Here is a 20,295-nt window from a genome sequence, read left to right as displayed (position 1 = left end):
CCTCTCAACATTGTATTTCTTTTTACCCTTAGAGAGCAACGATCTTTCTTTGTTTTTGTTTTTGTTTTTCTTTTGACTCTTTTGGCCTGATCTTTGACCTTCTGGCCACTCGTATACTAGCACTTTCTCAACACATTCATGAACTCTACTACAATGTGAGTGTAAAATAACAATAGAATTTACAAGTCGCATAAAGGGATTTTTGTCAAATATCATCAATTGTGATGCTGCCTGCACCAAGTAATTCTATTTGCAAATTGCTGTTTGGGGATGGCATCCTGGTGAGGATAGTCCATATTTGTATCAGGAAAACATTTCAAGTGGCTCTGTTTCCCTATCCCCATCCTTTCTTTTGTTGTTGTTGTTGTTGAGAGTTTTAGTAACTTAGAAAAATAAACTGGGGATAAGGGAAACTCATGGAGGTAGAAACATTTCTATTTTGTACTTCTCTCAAACAATCTAATGAACGAGGAGACAGTGTGCTTGGAGGTCTGCTTGTGACAGCTACACTGGCCCAGGACCTTGGGATGAGTCATTTTCAATGCCTGAGAAATCTGACTTTACCTTCATGCTGCATGTGACTATGGCACTTTGTGCCATAGAAATTTATTAGTTAGAAAATATAGGTTTTTATATAAGATGCTAATGGTGGTTTAGATGTCTCTAACATAGGTATAAAAATTTTAAAAGGCTCATGAAGCTGTAAGAGAAAGAGAAAGATATAACCACAAAGAAATGTGTCCCCACTTCCTTGATTCCACATATCCCTTTCCAATTCCAAGGACTTTGTCCTTCAAAAAATATGTACAAATAGCATAGTGGAGAAGTTCTGACCTTAGCCTACCAGATTGCTTGTACATAATGTTAGTGAGTCCTACAAGACCCATGTCCTCTCGTAGTGAGCCACTGCTTCAGTGGTTCATGGGACTGTTTTTAAGGAAACATCTGGCAACATGTGTATCACTACTATCATCATTCAGAGCAGAAATTTTGTGCCAAATAAATAAATAAAGTGTAGTTAGTACCACAGTTATGTGAACTTACAGTATATAGGTGAAATAGTAAAATGAATGTAAATAATAATCCATCTATCTTAATATAGTGTCTCAGAAGGTAACATCCATGGCTGTTTTCAGCATTCTTCTATAAAATTGTTATTCTTTAATAAAATCTTACTGTGTGGCTTGGAAAAATAAGCCCAGAAACAGGCCAAGTGTTAGGTTTGACTCTACAGCTCTGGAATATTTTTAGCACACTCTGCAGCCTCCTGTGCTGTCCTGTCTTAGCTCTGAGGACAAGATGGAAGACAGAAAGAACCTTGGAGCTGCTACTCTGAAAGGCTGCCTGGTTGAAGACAGAGTCATGCATATGAGATGGTGAGTCCCTGCACTGAAGTCTAATTAAGGCCACTTATGTTCCTATTGTTGCTTTCCTCTTCTTGGCTATGTCTGACTGTGCTTATGACTCCTGATCCTACTACAGGATGCTCCTCTCTCCCTTAGGCGGCAGACTCACACAAGATTTTCAACAGCTTGGCTTTGATGTTGTTCTCTACTCTCTGTTGTCAGGTGCTGAGAGCTTTGTTGCTCACAGACTTTAGCTTATCTGAAGCACTATGAAACTTCAAGACCTGTTCAGATCATTCCAATAGGACTTGGGGAAAGGTCTGGAAGGTCCTGAAAGGTTTAAAAGAGTTTGGCATTCCAGATAATCAGTCTGTCAATCTCCCTCCTGAACCAAGAGGTTTAGCTATAAAAAGAGTCAATGGACAAAATAGAAAACCATATATACTGTGGCTTCACTCCTCTTTACATGGGGGAGAAGCCCGCCAAGGCATTCTCAGTCTTTTCACCTATTCTGAAACAGTTGAACCATACTTGTATCAATGAAACAGAGTGGTTATGGAGCATAATATGTCTTGTAAAGCCTAAGTTTTCTGCTCTGGTATCCCTTGCCCCTGTCATGTGCTGTGCATGGGTACCCTTCTCAGATTTGTGGTCACATCCTGTATCAGACATAGAGTGTCAATAATTATAAACATTTACTTCTTTCCTTTGACAGCTAGACTTTCTGAACAGGAGGCATATTTTATTTATTTTCAATGAAATAGAGAAGTGATTCAGTGAATGGTAGTTGGGCAGGTTAGTTATTCAGTCACTCTATTTCTCCAAGTGACCACACAAAGAAAGAAAATGCTAGAAAAAATTCTGCCTATTTCATTTATTCTTTTAGGCAGAAATCAGTGGTATTTTATCCAATAGACCAAAGTAAACATTTAGGGTTTATAGACATACCACTTTCACCACAGCTATTCAAACTCATGATTCCAGTGAAAAAGCAGCCATGGACACATAAAAGGGAACATGCATGGCTGTGTTCCAGGAAACCCCAATTTACAAGAACAGAGAGTGGCTGTGCTAGGAACTGAGGCTAGGTCTGCCTCTTTCTTTCTGGGTGATCAGCATAGATCTCAGTGCTTCAAACTCAGTACCAAAGAGACATTTTAATTTGATGGTTTTCTTTTCCAAAGCTTTCAGGATTTTGAACAGTGGGGAGGAGACTCATCACATTCTTCTTTAACTCATTCATATATTCCTGCATGATTAAGCTCTATCTTAAAGTCAAGACCCTTCCAAATGAACAATCTAGAAATCCAGTCCATTCTCATAGCTGGTTGCCTCCCGAGAAATGCTTTGCTTAGCATCTGCTCTTGTCTCTTTTGCCGTCTAGATGTCTTTGAAACAATTTTCCAACTGTAGCTTGCTCATTTGGCAACACTTTCATTTCATCTTGATTTGGGTTCTCTTTGTCTTGGTGATTCTGTTCACGGTGATTTTGTGACTTGGTTTTTGAGAATGCCTTTATGATTTCTTGGGCATGCCAGCCTGGAGTTTGTGCTACAGTGGCTCTGGGATCTTTTTCTCTTCCCAGCCCTCCTGTGCTGAAGGCTCAATAGGAGTTTCTGGAAAGAAACTGGACACTAACTACAGGGAATTTGTTCTCTGTCTTCTGAAAACGTTTACCATCCATAATTGTCCCTATGTGCATTTTAAAGTTTAAAAAATATAAATTTCTAGAATAATATTTCTTTAACAGAGATTATAAGTATACCAACTACTACTGTATACACTGTATTTATCCTATATCTATGTGTCGTTTAAACTTCGAAGTGTAAGTCACACACAGAGAGAAAGTTTAACAAAATTTAGTAATTTATAAATAAAGTAGTAGTAAAGCTCTAGTGGGTGTGGACCAGGACGAATGATGACAGTAAAGGAGCAGACTAAAGTCATAGGCAGTAGCCAACTTTATTCAGAGCATGATACAATTTATATTGTGAGGATTATGAAGAGTCGCCTGAGTTAAGTATACAAGCCACGCATGGCAAAAACATGTTTTTCCATAGAGGCATATGAATAACAACAGTTGGAGTAAACTCATTCCTGTCCACTACACTGGAGAGCATTCTAAGAACAATTCTGTGTTTTGAAGAAACTGAGGTCACAGGACTCTTGTTATCTTGGAGTTTTCTCAAAATTCTCACAGAACTCTGTTCTTAAACTTCTTCTCTGACAAAGCATGATGGTTTCTTTGAAGTGCTTTGTACCTAGGCCAACAATTTAATGATATCTGACATTCCCCAGGTCAGGTACCCAGCACTATTTATTGAAAAAATATTCCTAGCATGTGTTCCTAGTATGTTCATCAAAAAGCACTTGTTTATAGATGGATCTTCTACTCACTGTTATGTTCCCTGTTATAGCTATATGTACTTTTCTATGAAATAGTATACTATTTTACTTTTGTGGCTTTTTAAAGTTTGGTATCATAGTACCTCCTGCTCTACTTCTCTTTTGTAAAACTCACTTTGCTTCCTCTCTCTCTCTCCTTCCTCTCTCTCTCTCCTCCTTCCCTCCCTCTGTCCTCCCTCTCTCTCCTTCCTCTCTCTCCTCCCTCCCCTCTCCTCCCCTCTCTTCCCTCTTTCCCCTCTCTCCCCCCTCTCTACCCTCTCTCCCCCCTTTCCCCTCTCCCCTCTCCCCCTCTTCTTCTCCCTCTCCTCCCTTCCTCTCCATCTCCTCTCCCCGTCTCCCTCCCTGTCTCTGTGTGAGATACATAACATTGAATTACATTTTCCTAGTTCTATATTTTTAATATTTTTGTGTAATATGTGTCTCTGTGAGTGGATGCCAAGTGTGTGAGAGTGGCTAAGCAGGACATCAGATCTTCTGGGGCTGAAATTCCAAGAGACTGTGAATCACCATGTGGGTGCTTGAACTGAACTAAGGTCCTCAGAAAGAGTAGCAAGCACTTGTAGTCAATGAACCAGCTTGCCAATCTGGAGGACACCACAGTGTTTTGTTAAGTATTGCATATAGTCTTAAAGTTACTTTGATTAGTGTAATAATATTGATTTTTCCAAACAGAACACGCCGCGCAGTGGTGGCACACACCTTTAATCCCAGCACTTGGGAGGCAGAGGCAGGCAGATTTCTGAGTTCGAGGCCAGCCTGGTCTACAGAGTGAGTTCCAGGACAGCCAGGGCTACACAGAGAAACCCTGTCTCGGAAAACAAACAAACAAACAAAAAAAAAAAACAACAAAAAAAACCCAAACCAAACAGAGAACACAGCATGGCTTTTCAGTTTTGTTTCCTGTATCAGAGTCTTTAAATGATGTTTTATAAGTTTTATATAGAAAACTTTCACCTCTTTAGCTAAACTAAAAATTTTATTTTTATAAATTATCATAAATGAGATTCATGATTTCTGTTTCAGGTAATTTTGGTTTATAGTTTGATTGACTTGAGACTGACTAGGTGATTAATGAAACATATCTCTGGGTATGTCTGTAAGAGCATTTTCAGGCAGGATTATTGCATCAGTTCCTGCCTCCCAATTTCTACTTTGTCCCGACTTCCTTTGATGATGAATAGTGATGTGAAGCTGTTAGCCAAATAAACCCTTCCCTCCCCAAGTTGCTTTAGTTCTGGTGTTTGATCACAAAATGTTTGAAAATGTTTTATTACATGATTTCAATATCAATGCATTGATTGGGAATGAACAACAAAGAACAAGTTGTGGCATAACAGTGAGGTTGTTGTGTGACAAATTGACAAGGGGTCAGTGGAGCTGGATATGTTTTATGTTAACCTTACCTAAGCTAAAGTCATCTGAGAGGAGGGAACTACAATTATGAAAATATCTCCATAAGATTGGGCTGTAGGCAAGCCTATGGAGTATTTTCTTAATTAGGGCTGAGGTCCTGGCTTCTATAAGAAAGGAGGCTGAGCAAGCTGTGGGGAGAAAGCACTACTCCATGTCCTCTGTGTAAGCTTCTGCTTCCTGGTTCTAGCCATGTTTGAGTTCCTGCCTTGACTTTCTTTGATGATGAACAGTGATGTAGAAGTTTAAGCCAAATAAATGCTTTTCTCCCCAACTTGGTAATGGTGTGCCCTCATAAGAACGGCAACTCTGACAAAGACAGCTAACTAGGGAGAAAAGTAGCCCTGAATCTGAACAGCACTATCCTATAGGCTGGGGCGGCAAGTGGAGTTAATGATTGTTAACAAAGTGAGTCTCCTCTTCCTCCTCCACCCTTGACCATTGCCCTGCCCCAGATTTTCACCAGGTAAAGAGACCTCTGTGACTATGAGAAAGGATAAATTTTTCCTCCATGTTTCCCTCATATATTCTTCACAGCAAAGAAAAGTCAAAAAGTATCTGTGACCATTTTAATTTTTTTTACATTGTCCTCTTTCATTTATCATTTTTTATCATTTATCGTTTTTAATGTGTTACTCACCACTATCGTCTAATTTTAGCCAGTAGGCACACATGATTATTTAAATAAAAGAACTAAATTAAAAATTTAGCTTTAGTCTCATTAGTAACAGTTCTTTTTTTCTGATATACTGAATTTTTATTTAGCCTATTATTGTTTTAAAATTTCATATATGCTGATAAAGTATTTTGATAAAATCTCTCTCCCATTTCCTCTCACCTAGCTTCTTCCCTATTCTACCATTTTCATCCATCAGTCTCTTGGACCTTTCGACATTATGCCCATGCATCCATTTATTACTGTCTGTATGTGGGCAAGTATAGGACTCCAATCATTCCAATCTCGTCCCCTCAACAGCCACTAATTCTCAGTAGCATCTCAGATAGAAGTGGGTCTTAATGAAATCCCCATCATCCTTGCTGAGATTTTGGTTGGTTTCAGCTTGTATGGTCATAAAAGTTGTAAGTTCTTGTGTGAAACTGTTTTGCCAGAACTATTTTACTATACACATACACTCCCTATAGCTCCTACAATACCTTTACTTCCTTCCGCCTTCAAGATGACCCTTATACATTGGGAAAGTGATACTGATGTCCCATTTATACCTGAGCACTTCCCAGACTCTAATTCTTAGCAAGTTGACCAGTTTTGTGTCTCTGTGTTAACTCACATAAAGTAGCACCTACAAAGCATGCTTTCAACAAAGTTCATTGAATGACTTTGAGTGGTTTGTAAATGGCCATTATAAAAAGAAAATCGGGTTATTTAAGCTAAAGCCAAATGAAAGAATTAACTGAGCTTTTCTATAAAATTCAGTATGAACATATGGAAATAGTATATAAGGCAATCATCAGAAAATGTTTTTAAGAAATAACATACTTGGGGTTGAGAGATAGTTCAGTGGTCAAGAGCAGTGATTGTTTTTCCAGAGGAGTTAAGTTCAATTCCTAGTATTCATACAGCAGCTTACCACTATCTGAAACTACACTTCTAGGGAATCCAATGCCCCTTTTGCCTTCCATAAGCACCAAGCATATGGTGCACAGACATACATGTAGGCAAAACACCCATAGATGTAAAACTAATGTAAAATGTAAAAGAACTAATACAGTACTAAAATTTAAGATGATACATATGAATAACACTATAATATGTAACACAGGTAAATTGTTCCTTTATTATTCAAAACATTTCTTGTGAGTGAGTCAGGATCCCAAATCTGGGTGTGGGACCAAAGTCTGGGCTCCAGGGGTGTGATGGTTCGTATATGCCTGGCCCAGTGAGTGGCACTATTGGGAGGTGTAGCCTTGTTAGAGTAGGTGTGTCATTGTGGTCGTGGGCTTAAGACCCTCACCCTAGCTGCTTGGAAGTGAGTCTTCCACTAGCAACCTTCAGATGAAGATGTAGAACTCTCAGCTCTGTGTGCATCATGCCCGCCTGGATGTTGCCATACTCTTGCCTTGACGACAGTGGACTGAACCTCTAAACCTATAAGCCAGCCCCAATTAAATGTTGTCCTTTATAAGACTTGCTATGGTCATGGTGTCTGTTCACAGCAGTAAAATCCTAACTAAGACAAGGGGTAAGTAGGTGACAATGGACCTTGAGGATCTAGTATCTGATGAACATAGTTTCCTCATTTTTAAGGTAGAACAATGAGAGATCCTGTACCTCACATAGAAGAGGAAGCAGGATGAAGGGACTCCTAGAGCCTGCCTAAACAAAGCTTAGAGTCATTCACAGCTTTGGAGGGAAGGCAGGGAAGCTGGTGCTCAGATGTTTGGGTGGGAACTTTACACGGAAGGAAGTTCTAAGTGTTTCCACAAATAGCCTGGAGAATGCCACTCAGAAGCCCAAGCTAGAGCTATGCAAAAGAATATCTGAAAGCAAAGTTGCTTAGGCAAGATTTAAAAAGCAGTTGTTTTATCAAGGGCTGAACTGCTACACTGCTTTGAGAAACTACAGCTTTCTAGGTCTTATCTGGACCACCTGCAAGAATTTTAGGTCTTAGAAGCCTGATTTTTGTAGAAATTAGTCATTTATTCTCTTACCTTTGGGTCTCTTCAATGAAATATTATCTCTATTTAACAACTTTCCCCCAAAAGAAGTTACATATTTGCTACTTAAACCACTCAGAATTGCCTCTTCCTGAACTTCTGAAGCATCGTGTGAAGTATCCTCTGAAGCGTCAGGTGGGCTTGTGACATGGCGATAGGAGGCAATGTATCCAGGTAGAAGCTCCTTGCAAATCTGGATTAGGCATAGTTAGGAAGGGCACTCAGAATGAGGCTGTTCATCCACTCAGAGCTACTGCTAACTGAACAGAGAAGATGAAAGGTGTTGGTATAAACTGAAACGGAATGGCCGCTTTGAAGGAATGGGGCAAGTATTCCTGGAGGAACTTAGACTCTAGAGCTCCCTTCTTTGATGTAGAGATATATGGGGTGCTGGAAGGAGGCCTACAGCCACAGTGTGAGAAGTGTCAGGCACATCTGCAATAGGGTACTAGGGTGACATCTCTTATGGCTGAAGTGTTGGCTTCTGAAGCAGGTTGTGGGATGCAGGGTGTAAGTGCTGTGTGGCTCCTTGGCTCTTGTACAGCACCATGTGTCTGAGTCTGTGATTACCTGAGGCAACTCTCAGCAGGCCAGAACTCGCTTGTGTACATAGCTGAGGGTAATGACAACATCCTCCCCATGCAGGTGCCTGCTGGCGACGCAGAGCCTTGTAGGAGCAGGTGAGCAATGCTTCAGTCAGGTGAAGGTAATTCTTACTGAGCCTGTGTACTGACAGGCTTCCAGTTACCCTAGGAATGTCTTATGTGAACAGCAACATTGGCCACTGGCTACCTCTATGAAGGCACAGACCACCAAAACTAAGTCCTAGGGAGCCAGTCATGGTGGTATATGTCTGATGTCCTGGCAACACAAAGGTTATATTAACCTTGTCTACAAAGTGATACCATGTCTAAAAACAAACAAACAAACAAACAAACAAAACCTGTCTCTGAGGAAATAGCCTTTAGTTTATTTGTAATTTTCTAAGATACAAAATCATCATTGATGTTCTTTATTAGCAAATCTGGTCAAAACATTTTATAAAAATATTTATCTACAGAGATGTCTTTGGGTGTGGAACCCACATTTTGACTAAATTTTCAGTCTGTCCCATGACTATGCTTATAACACAAATACCTAAGTGGTCTGTATAGATTGCTCAGAGGCTTTTGGTTATTTGGTTGGATTCTCCATGGAACCAGACATCTATTAACACAAGTGATTGTCAATTAGCCTGTGATGGTCTGAGATCCACCAAGGTGGATGTCACAATGCCTTTGTTTGTCCAAGTTTATATTCTATGGCAAAATATAAGTCCTTGAGCTTTGTTGGGAGTTCTTAATCAAGGACGGTTGGCTACAAGTAGTACATTAAGGTGGCTTTCCTCTAATCCTATTTATTTTGCATATTTATAACACTAGTTTTAAAATGGATTTGTAGAAAGGTAAAAGCCCCCAAACATGTTCACAGATAGTCGTAGTCCCTTGGAAAAGCTGCCAAAAGCATTTTATTTCCCCAAAGCTTTTAAATTCACCACATGCCCTGCCTCCCCCTTCAGGTCATTCCCTGGGACCCTAGAAGCCTACCTCAACCTGGTTCCTGGCACTACACAGAAAGTCTGTTTCACCACTTCATCTGGTCTCAAGATTACCCTCCTAGTGTAAATACTACAGTGAAAAAGATTTTCTTTATACAGAGGAATTCTGTCCCCTGCAGGCACGTGGGCTTGGCCTTTTGTCTAGTTGTTATATGACCACCTAAGGTCATGATTCTTAAGATGAACATTTAGGAAGACAAGAGGCTGGGGGCTGTGGCAGATGAAAGTGTTCTCCTGATTATTAGAAGTGTTTATGTTCTCTCTGGACATGAGAAGTCTTACTCTGCCCAGTGCTGTGCTTTTTTGATAGCAGCACTGTCCTGGCTTTGTCTTGCTATGTTCCATGGCAAAAGAGAAAAAGCAAACTCAGTTTTTGAAAAAAGATAACCTAAACAACTAAGGTGCTTGCTTATTTGGGTAACATTAAGGACTGTGACCAGTTAGGGAGGAGATGTCTTTGTGGGAAGGGTTCATTGACTCAGTTCCAGAGCTCTGTGCCCTCTGTACAATGGACACTGCTTCCCAGAGCTGTTTTACTCTGTGTTTGACAGTGTCACTTCTGCAGGCAGCTGGTCTCCAGCTGAAGACTCTAGAGTCTTTACTCCTCAGACTCAGCCCTTATCTGTAGGCTAAAAAGAAGAGACTCTAGCTCAACTTTCTTTTCAGTCCTGTACCCAGCGACTCCCTAGTTTCAAGGTGTGGGAACTATGGAATTCTATGTTATTCACATACAGAACCAGCTTTTGATTTATAAGAGCTTCACTCCCTTCTTGGCATTTCCTCTAAGGACAACTGTGAAGGATCTAGGTGCTATTTCAGGTCTTTGTCAGACATGCGAAATTGTTCCAGTTCTTAGTAAGAGACCATGCTCCCTGATATATGTCATTACTAACATTCTGACTATTTTTAATCAAATTTAATTATACTGTGTGCTGTTTTAGAGCTGACATGCTTGGAAAGTTTTCTTGACCTCTGCAGGTTTTCTGAAACTCAGTTCTCCTAAAAAGTGAGCACTCATCCTTCATCCTTGCAAGTTTAATTTTACACCTGCAGGTAGAACAACACTAAGCTGAGCATTTCTCACCTGTAGGACTTGCCAGTGCCATGTGGAGGGCTGTGTTTCTGTTCACTTCCATTTGGTGAATGTAAGTTCCTCCACTCGGCATAACACGATATTGTTCATAGAAAATCCCTGATGCCAGGACAAGACATGACTTCTCATTATTATAACTAATCTGTTTTTCAGTCCCTCCCTCCAGGGTTTCCTCATTCAGTACTCAAATCCAGCATGTTATGAAAGTACTTTACCACTGAGCAGCATTTTCAGGCCTTCCATGCTTGTCTTTTTATAAATAGAAATCTGCTGTCTTCAGTTTTGAGACAGATAGACACGCCTATCATTAGTGGACACTGAAGAAGCCAGAAGGAAATCCAACACAAGACTATAAACGAAACCTTTCTTAAGAGAAACATCGCCAGAATCTTTCCTACTTTTGCTTTCAGTTCTCCAGCTTCTGGGAAGGATGCCCATTACAGAGACACTCTCTCTCTCTCTCTCTCTCTCTCTCTCTCTCTCTCTCTCTCTCTCTCTCTCTCTCTCTGTGTGTGTGTGTAGAGAATGGGGGAAAAAGAGGGAGACAGAAAGAGAGTGAATGTGTATAAGTGTGTGTGAGTGGGTGTGGTGTGTATGTACGTCAGTGTGTTTGAGTGTATGAGTGTGCATTGTATAAGTGTGAATATGTGCAAGTGTGCATGTGTGGATGAGTGTGTTTTAGTGTGTGTATATGTATGTGTGTGCCTACACACACAAGAAAAAATGAGAAGGCCTTGAGGGACCCCTGTTTTAGAAAATTTTGTTGTTATGGTTGGTACAGTGAAATCCCCTTGGTCTCCTCTCAAAGTAAGTTTTTTATTTGTTTTAGTTTATAGAAGTCAATGTATTGAGATGTTTGGTGGTAATAATGATACAGCCACTTAAAAAAATTCTTTGAACTTTTAAAAGCCCTTTGTGTTTTCCTAACAGTTACTCACTGAAGGGCTGGGATAGGAAAAATGCAGGCAGGCTGGTGCCTGCTTTTGAGTGCTTAAGTTTAAGCAATAGTGTACCTACAATTCAGCGAGCCACTTGTTTTTTTTTTTTCCCCTCCTGGTGGTGGCAGCAAGAAGTTGAACAAGTTTCTGAGTACATTTTGTCCTCTGATAAAATGAATGTTTTGTCTTCAGTCGTGTGTGTGTGTGTGTGTGTGTGTGTGTGTGTGTAAATGGATTGCTGTGCCGTGGTAGAAGGTGTTTGTCTATGTGAAACTGTGATCAGGACACAGTAGGCCCCAGGCAGTCAAGGCCATTCCATTCTAACCAGCCCTTGGTTCACTAGGGAGCTGTGGAAAAAGGAACATTCATTACCACATCTGTTCTTCTTCAGATGTCACTGGTCACTTCTGGGCTCTGGTGTCCTAAGATATGTGGTGGATGTTTCTGGCAGAGCTATACTTGTGTTTGAAGAGTCTTAGAAGCTGGGCCTGGTAGGCAAGTGTCCAAGAGATGGTATCTTTGTAACATCTGCCATCATCTTTGCTGTGTGGGAACTAATGGCTGCATTTGAATAATTAGGTCTTTGCACCATAGCACAACAAAAGCAGGTATTGCTCCATTAAAGCCAACATAATTACTTTAGCTTACTTACTTAAAGCTTCTTTCATCCTTCTAAGACCTACAGTACTTGGGAAGGTCTGTACTTCAGTGTCTCTGGCCCTGGCTGCTTGGGGTCAGGCCACTCTCCAAAAAAGCAGAGTCATGCCATTAGAAATCACTATTTCTGTCATATCTGCAAACACTGGATAGAGAGCTACATCTGAATCAGCACCCAGGACACACAAGCCTCTATTTGGTCATTTGCAAAATCAGTTCCTCCTACCAAACTGTGAGCACAGACTTTGCCACATTTGCTTCTCTTTTGAAGACTCTGGAGCTAAGGTCTGCTGACCTCTCTGGACCTAGGTCCATTCATTTGTTAGTCAATATACCTTCTCCATCTATGGCCAGGATGACAGTAAAGATCAAATGAAGTCATATATATAAACATAATCTGCAAAGTATTAAAATGCCACATATATAATAAAAACACTGCCGTTTACATCGGGTGAGGCATGGCTACTCTAACCTTGACAGCTTTGGATGCATAATGAAGCCCTATAATCATTACTTTCAGGAAATTAGGTTGCATGGTGTGATGGTTTGTATATGATCGGCTCAGGGAGTGGCACTATTAGAAGGTTTGGCCCTGTTGGAGGAGGTGTGTCCCTATGGGTGTGGGCTTTGCTGCCTGGAAGCAAGTTCTGCTAGCAGTCTTCAGATGAAGATGCAAAACTCTCAGATCCAGCTGTACCATGCCTGCTTGGATGCTGCCATGATCTTGCCTTGATGATAATGGACTGAACCTCTGAACTTGTAAGCCAGCCCCAATTAAATATTGTCCTTATAAAAATTGCCTTGGTCATGGTGTCTATTCACAGCAGTAAAACCCTAAGACAGAAATTGGTACTGGGAGTCAGGTATTTGATAGGCCTGACCATGCTTTTGTTTGGAAGAATGTGGATTTTTTGACTTTGGATTCAGAAAGCAGTGGAATGCTTTAAATGGGGCTTAATGGGCTATCCCAGTAGGAAGACTTTGTTGCTGTGAGTGATTTGAACTGTGCAGACCTGGCCCAAGATGTATCAGTGGAGAAGAACTTCATTCAGTATGTGGCCTAGAGACTGTTTTTGTAGTATTTTGGTGAAGAACATGGCTGCTTTTTGCCCTTGTCTGAAGAGTTTGCCTGAGGCTAAGGTGAAGAGATTCAGATTAATTTCATTGACAAAGAAAGTCTCAAAAAAGCCCAACAGAGACCTTGTTCTTTAGTTAAGTTTCAGGAAGAGTGTTTTCTCAGAATAGCAAGCTGAGAAAGGAAAAATATAACATATATGAACCAAGTATTAAAGGGGCACCAGGAACTGAAATGGAGCTGAATTCTGTGTTCAAGGATATTAAATTGAGTTAAGGGATCTTGGGAGCAAGATCCTACCCAGCTAAGTTTAGGTCCATGCATGGTAGTACAAGCCTTTACTCTCAGGAAGCAAAAACAAGCAGATCTCTGAGTTCAATGCCAGCCTAGAACAGAGCAAGTTCTAGATGAAGAAAAACTTAAAGCCCAGGCTTGGTTGATCACACCTTTAATCTCAGTGTTTAAGAGACAGGTCTGCAGATTTCTGACTTCAGTGTCAGAGGGAAGAGCTAGAGAAGTGATGACAGCCCATTGGAGGAGTACAAAAGGTCACGTGTGGATCCCAGACATTGAAACAAGAAGCTGTGACATTGACATTGCCTTGGAGACCCCAAGATGTTCTAGATGCCAGAGCTGTGTGAATACCTTCTGTGAAATGCTGCTAACAGGGAGTGGAACCAGCTAAAGAGAAAGTAGTTTGTTGCAGTCAACAAAGATGAAAAAGGAGTTGGAGATCTGAAGACCACTTTGAAATCAGACATTGAGATTCAGAGTTTGTAGTTTGTCCAGATGGTTTTCTGTCTTGCTTTGGAGATTGCAGCTAAGTGATTAGATGAATCTCAAAAGAGACTTTATACTTTGGACTTTTAACATTATTGAGACTGCTATAGACTATGAGGACTTTTGAAGCTGGACCAAATGTATTTTGTATTATTCTATGTTTATGAAGGGCCCCGTAGACTCATAAGTGTGAACAAGCCTATGGGGGAGCAGAGAGTAGAATCTTATGGTTTGTATATGCTCAGCCCAGGGAGTGACACTATTAGAAGGTTTGGTCCTGTTGAGTAGGTGTGTCACTGTGGGCATGGGCTTTAAAACCCTCATCCTAGCTGCCTGGAAGCAAGTATTCTGTTAGCAGCCATCAGATAAAGGTTGTACCATGCCTTCCTGGATGCTGCTATGTTCTTGCCTTGATGATAATGAACTGAACCTCTGAACCTGTAAGCCAAGCCCAATTAAATGTTGTCTTTATATGTAAGAGACTGCTTCATAGAAACTGGCCAAGAGAATGAGCTGATTTTCTCAGTTCTTACTTTAGCACAAGAGTGAGGGTTTCAAAACTCCTCGCTAATCATACAATCTCAACTAAAAGAGAATCCTAGTACTCAAATCAGCTGGGTGTAGAGTTGCATGATTAAAGTGACTTTGGCTGAGACAGTTTTCTCTTCTTCAGAACGTTACCACATTTTACATTCATACCATGTAAAACAGGGTGTCAAAGTAGGCTGCTTTTGAAAGGTTCTATGACATTCTGAGAAGCCATTGGGATTTTAGTTCTTTCAGCTCACTTTAGCCATTACAGTTGAACATTTGGTTACTTTTTAGTTGACAGTTGTAGCTTGTGGCATTATGTTTGATACATATTTACAATAAACTAAACTTCCTGTCATTTGCAGTCTGTTCAGGTGTCTTCCTTTCGGAAAGCTGGGCTCTCTTGGATCAACTTACTCAGGCACATAGTGCCTGAAGACAGACATCAAATTGGCTCTTCCTCCAGGAAAAGGAATCCAGTTTTAGACACAGGAAAGTCTATGGTTGACCTTTTACCCTTTCTCAGGAGTATTTTAATTCTGTTTGATGTCCCAAGTGAACAGGAAGCTTCTTAAACCCATGTAGTTATGTATGGAGTAAAAATACCAATTCCTTTTCTTGATTCCATGTGCTATGTCACAGGCCTTCAGGGATGCATGGGGTGGGGCTTTGAGGAACAGATCTGGCCCCTTGATTTATATTGTGCTCAAAGTAATGTCCCATCAGCTTTCCTGAAAATATAGCCCGAATACAAGAACTCAACTGAGATCTGATATGCAGTGATCTTTTCCATCCTGATATGCTTTGTGATTTAAATCTGCTCTGCTCTTCAGCAAATACAGTCCATCTACTGTGTGCCAGGCCACAGAAAACAGCGGTGAATAGGGATGAAGATGTTTTCATTGATTTCTTTTTGAGAGAAGGAAAATATAAGAAGCAAATAGAAAGTAAGGCAAGAGTGCCCACAGGATGACACAGAACTTCATTCAGACATCCCATGCCCTGTCTCCCTTATTCAATACTACTGAAGTCTTCAGAACAAGAAGCCACCCTGATGAAGTTGTTCAATTTCACATTCATTTTTGAAAGCTTTGCTTGCTTGAGTACTGTTTTCTGCTTTCTTAAAAAGCCAATGGGACACATACTAGACACTGGCCTAGGATCAAAGACCTTTTTGTAAGGCAAGAGTCTATGATGTCATGAAATAGAAGTATTCTCCCTGGTGACAAGGGTTGCCTGGATGCTTGCCAGCATATCCACTGTCACCCCTTCTTCAGCACAGTTATCTAACGCGTACTAACCCTCAGACCTCCAGGCTGCTCCACCCCTCAGACATCGCCAACTTCTGCAGCAGCTTGTGTGTCATCAAAGCCTCCAGAACTGGAGACTCCACCAAGCCACTCCCTCTCTTGCATCTCCTCCCACTTCAAACCACAATCTTGCAGACAGACAATGAGGATAGGGCAGCTATTCAGAAAATCACATGGCTGGGGAGGCTCAGGGCATGTCCTGACTGCACCTGCAGGTTTACCCTTCCTGAGGCCGCTGGGCACTGGCTGTGCTGCACCTGCTGCGGGCCAGTGCCTGCCTCTCAGCACATACCTGGGACTTGGTACAGGCCCTAGCCTGCTTCACATCCTGCTGCTCCATTCCACCTCCTGCTAACAGCCCAAATAGGCCAGCTTGTCTTACCAGCCACCTGATGTGTTCTAATTGTGTACCAACAGAAGGAACAGAAAAGCAGCAGCCACTGGTAGGGTAGGACACTTCTTGCCATGATTCATTTGCTTCAGTCAGTGTCCTTTCCTGATTATCATATCTCATTCAGCAAATCAGTCTCATGTTGTGGGCTGGTGTTTGCTTACACTGGACAGATCTTAAGAAGTGCTGAGCCAGCCGAATAGGGATGTGCAGCTTTAGATGTGCACATTCTCTACATAAACTACAGGGTATTTGCAGCTAAAAGTTGGAGATTTTAAAATTGGTGGGAAACCTTGAGTTTATTCAGAGACGGGGAAATGCTAAGAAATGAGTATTCATTATATCACTCCCATGCAGGTACAGGGTAACAGCAGAGGGCACACTGGTTCTCAGTTTTTGAGCTTCTATATCACTATCAGATCATTATTGAGGCTTGCTTTTGATGACATGCACTAATTTTGTTCCTGTGATTTGTCAGAAAGCACTCAGCAATGAAAGTTTTGTCATGAATGATGGGACAGGTGTCACTAACTTTCCTGACCAACAGTAATGTGCATATTAAAAATATTTTTGTGGCAACAGCCACAAAAATAGCCTGGTAGGCATTCATGTTTCTACAGAAGTCTGTTAAAGAAGATCATAGCTGCTGCACAGGTGATTGGCTCTTATTTTTACTCATCCATGCCAATGAACTTTGGTGTTGAAAAGAGGAAAGATAGATAGCATTTCCTAGATAAAGGAAAAGAGGCAGAACTGTATCCTTCTTCCATATTCAAATGCCCTTTACCTAACAAGCCCATGGGAAGGGGACTCTGTGCCAGTGGCTGGAGTCATCTAATTGGGGCAGAGTCGGGTAAGAAGAGAAAGATGGAAGGAGAATAAACAAAAGGCAATGTGTATTAGAGAGAGAAGGAAAAATTTCCCGACGGACTAAATGACAGCCTTAGATACACAACAAGCCACAAATTACTGAGCCAGAGAGAGTTGTCCTGTTCTGTAGGCTGGAGGCAAATGCATGCAGATATAATGACATGTTGAGGGGATTAGTGCATGTCTTGAGCACTCCCTGTTGTAACTCTCAAGGTTTCTATGCAGAATTCCACAATTAAGAATGCATGTGCCAGTAAGAGGCATTACAGGACTTCTGTCCACCTGATGGACACATTTAATTGAATCAAACAGTTTTCAACTTTCCTCATTCTGTGGCCCTTTATACAGTTCCTCCTGTAGTAGTGACCCCGAACATAAAATTATTTTGGTGTTACATCCAAACTGTAATTTTGCTCTGCTAGCTACTTGTTAGTTGAAAAGCATCTGAAAGAAGGTAAAGCCCCAAGCAACTGCTCCATTCTTTGCCCTTCTAGAGAATGGAGCTTGGCTCTGCGTCATGGAGAGAACACACGGAACATTACTGTGATCTAGAAGCCCTGCCTCCTTCCTGCCATCAGAATTGTCTTTTCCTGGAGGAAAGCTCGTTGTTCTCTTTACTCTGGGCCTAACAATACCTAAGGAGGGCAGATTTATAGTGGCCTCTTTTCTCAGTATTGATCTTTCTCACACTTATCTGCCCTCTCTTCTGCTCACATTCATTTCTTGTGATTCTATCCATAAAAGCATAACCTTATGTCTATTTAGTCTATAGGGATTATCTGTGGTTCTATGACAGCTCTCCTTCCATAAATGTTTGCAGCAGCCATCTTAGTATGACTGCAGAGAGTTTATGTGGCCTAGCACAGGGCTTCACTGCCCATTCACAACCATTTTCATCTAAAAAATATTTAGAAATTAAATTTTATGTTATAAAACATACACAGAATGAAATATGTACTGATAAATCATAAATTTATTTTTAAAATATTTTGTTGACACATACATAGTTTTGTTCTTTATAAACAATGAAAGTAAATGTATTTACTACTGAGATGGAGAGCTTACTTGTATTTAAGGAAGGGTTGCTGAATACCTTAACTGTTTTCAGAGTTGATCTATGTTTTGATTTTATAATCATCAATGCCAAGAATACATCTTTGCATACATACATAGTATGTAGGTACTTTTATACTATGTAGGTATGTATTTGCATGCATACTTACATAGTATAAAAGATGGCAGAAGCATATTTAGGACTTTTTCAGAAATTGTTGAAAATTCTGTCATAATCCCAACCCCAAATTCATTTGATAATATTTTTATGAAATTCAAATCAGCAATGGAAATTGAAGTTTTAAAATGGAACGTTGTAGCACAATACATTCCAGAGATATCCTAACTTGATACATATACTCAAAAAATGATATGAAAAGGATTTACTATCTTTGCTGTAATTAACCACATGCTTCTGTAAGAGCTGAGATGTTGGTGTATTAGTAAAAAGCACTGCAGTCCCTAATACTTAATGGTCTTTAAATGAAGATGAGGTAGTTTCAAGAAACGTTCAGGATCATTGGGCAATTTGAGGATACACACTGAGCAAGCATGCTGGGTAAGGAAGAGTAGCAGCAAAAGTTGCACTAGAGCTATGTGGCACAAGGCTGAGCCCTTCCAGAAAGGCCTGGACACACTGCAGGTATAAGTTAACTAATGAATTTTCACTGTTGCTAAATTTTTAGTAATCCTCTGTTCAGTTACATGATACCATATATGGTGTGACACTAAATTTAAGAAGCTATGACCTAATAGACTTAAGTTGCACTTTCCCACCTTGGATCTCCATAGTCATTATTCACCAGCTTCTCTGATGTAATGGTTATAGGGGCCCATGTAGGATGTAGTCATAACCTAGACACTTATCTGCCACCCTTGTTCTCTAGTTTCTATTGTCTAGCTTCCACATAGGGTCAATTTGCCCATTCCCTTCTATGAGGTGTTGAGGAAGTCCAGCAAGATGATAAAAAGACTATGTAAATAAATCTCTCTTTATCTGCAAGACATGAAAACAATTGTAGCAACAGATGGAAACAAGAACACAGAATTCTCAGGGGAGAGGGGTTCACTAAAAGTAAGGGTGAGTTTGTTATATCTATACATGCATGCATACATGCACATCACACATATCACAGACACACTGAGGAGAGATGAGAAAAGAGGAAGTGAGTGAGGCATCCACCACTTAAATTAAGAGCAGATATTAAAATGCTCAAAAGCTCACACAGCCTTTTAGCTAAGTGCCTAGTAACAGGTAGAAAAAAGATTTTTTTTTTTTTTGCAACAACCTGTGTGTGACTGGGACATGATTTTCATAAAAACACAATTGACGTTTTAATGACAATTGACATGGAGGCAGAATCCTCTGATAGTGGACCATTATGTTCTGAGTTGAGTACCTTTGTGTTAAAAATATTTGTGTAATATCTAATAAGGAATGTCTTAATCACCTACTCAGGAAGGCAAAACTCCACCTGTCTTGGCTTCCTCCAGGCATGCCCAAGGAGGGTGCTGATTCATGGAGAAAGGAATCCAGTTCTGTTCAGGAGCTGAAGGTGGGCCAGCAAGCATTTGGTGGCCCTCTGCTGTTGGAGAGTTCTAGAAGATGGTCAAGCTAGTTGCTGAAATCATAGTCATTCTTGGTAATGTGATGCTGAATAAGAAGATACGCCAAAACAATAAAATGTGTCAAAGCACACAGACCTTTACATAAGAAATATCTACACATAATAATTATGGAAGCTAGTGTTTACAGAGTGTCTTATATGTGCTAGACACCTTTGTAAAATGTTTTAATGTATCACTTAAAATTTCCTTACCATGACTATTTTGATGACAAAATATTCCATACCAAACACTGTAGCTGTATAAAGCAAGAAGTTGAGTGCACAAGGCACTTTAGTGCTATGATCTTACCTGGGTGCTGGATCTGTGAACAAGGCTGTTTGTTGGGATGACGTTGGTCAGGTGGTGTTGGAGGAGAAACTCGGCTCCTAGATTGATGCTATGGAGGTCTTGTTTAGATCTCATCATGAGTATCTAGTCCAAAGCATAGCCACATTTCAACTCCCAGAATAGGAAGCAACTGTAGCTGGAGGGCAACTGAAGGTGTCCTATACCTAGTCCAGCTACAGCCTAGGACAGTTCTTCCATCTTTGGTT

At 40.6% G+C, this 20,295-nt stretch overlaps 1 long non-coding RNA gene across 1 annotated transcript in view; it reads right to left on the bottom strand.

Annotated features, from left to right (window-relative positions):
• The window catches only part of LOC143443993 (uncharacterized), a 42,884-nt gene extending 22,589 nt beyond the window's left edge, over positions 1 to 20,295 (bottom strand). Inside the window, exon 1 of the long non-coding RNA XR_013113449.1 lies at positions 19,585 to 20,295. This is a non-coding gene — a long non-coding RNA (uncharacterized LOC143443993). The remainder of the gene's footprint in view (positions 1 to 19,584) is intronic.

Source organism: Arvicanthis niloticus, chromosome 12 (assembly GCF_011762505.2).
Source record: "Arvicanthis niloticus isolate mArvNil1 chromosome 12, mArvNil1.pat.X, whole genome shotgun sequence".
In the NCBI taxonomy this organism is placed as follows: Eukaryota; Metazoa; Chordata; class Mammalia; order Rodentia; family Muridae; genus Arvicanthis; species Arvicanthis niloticus.
This window is presented reverse-complemented; position numbering and strand designations above follow the sequence as displayed.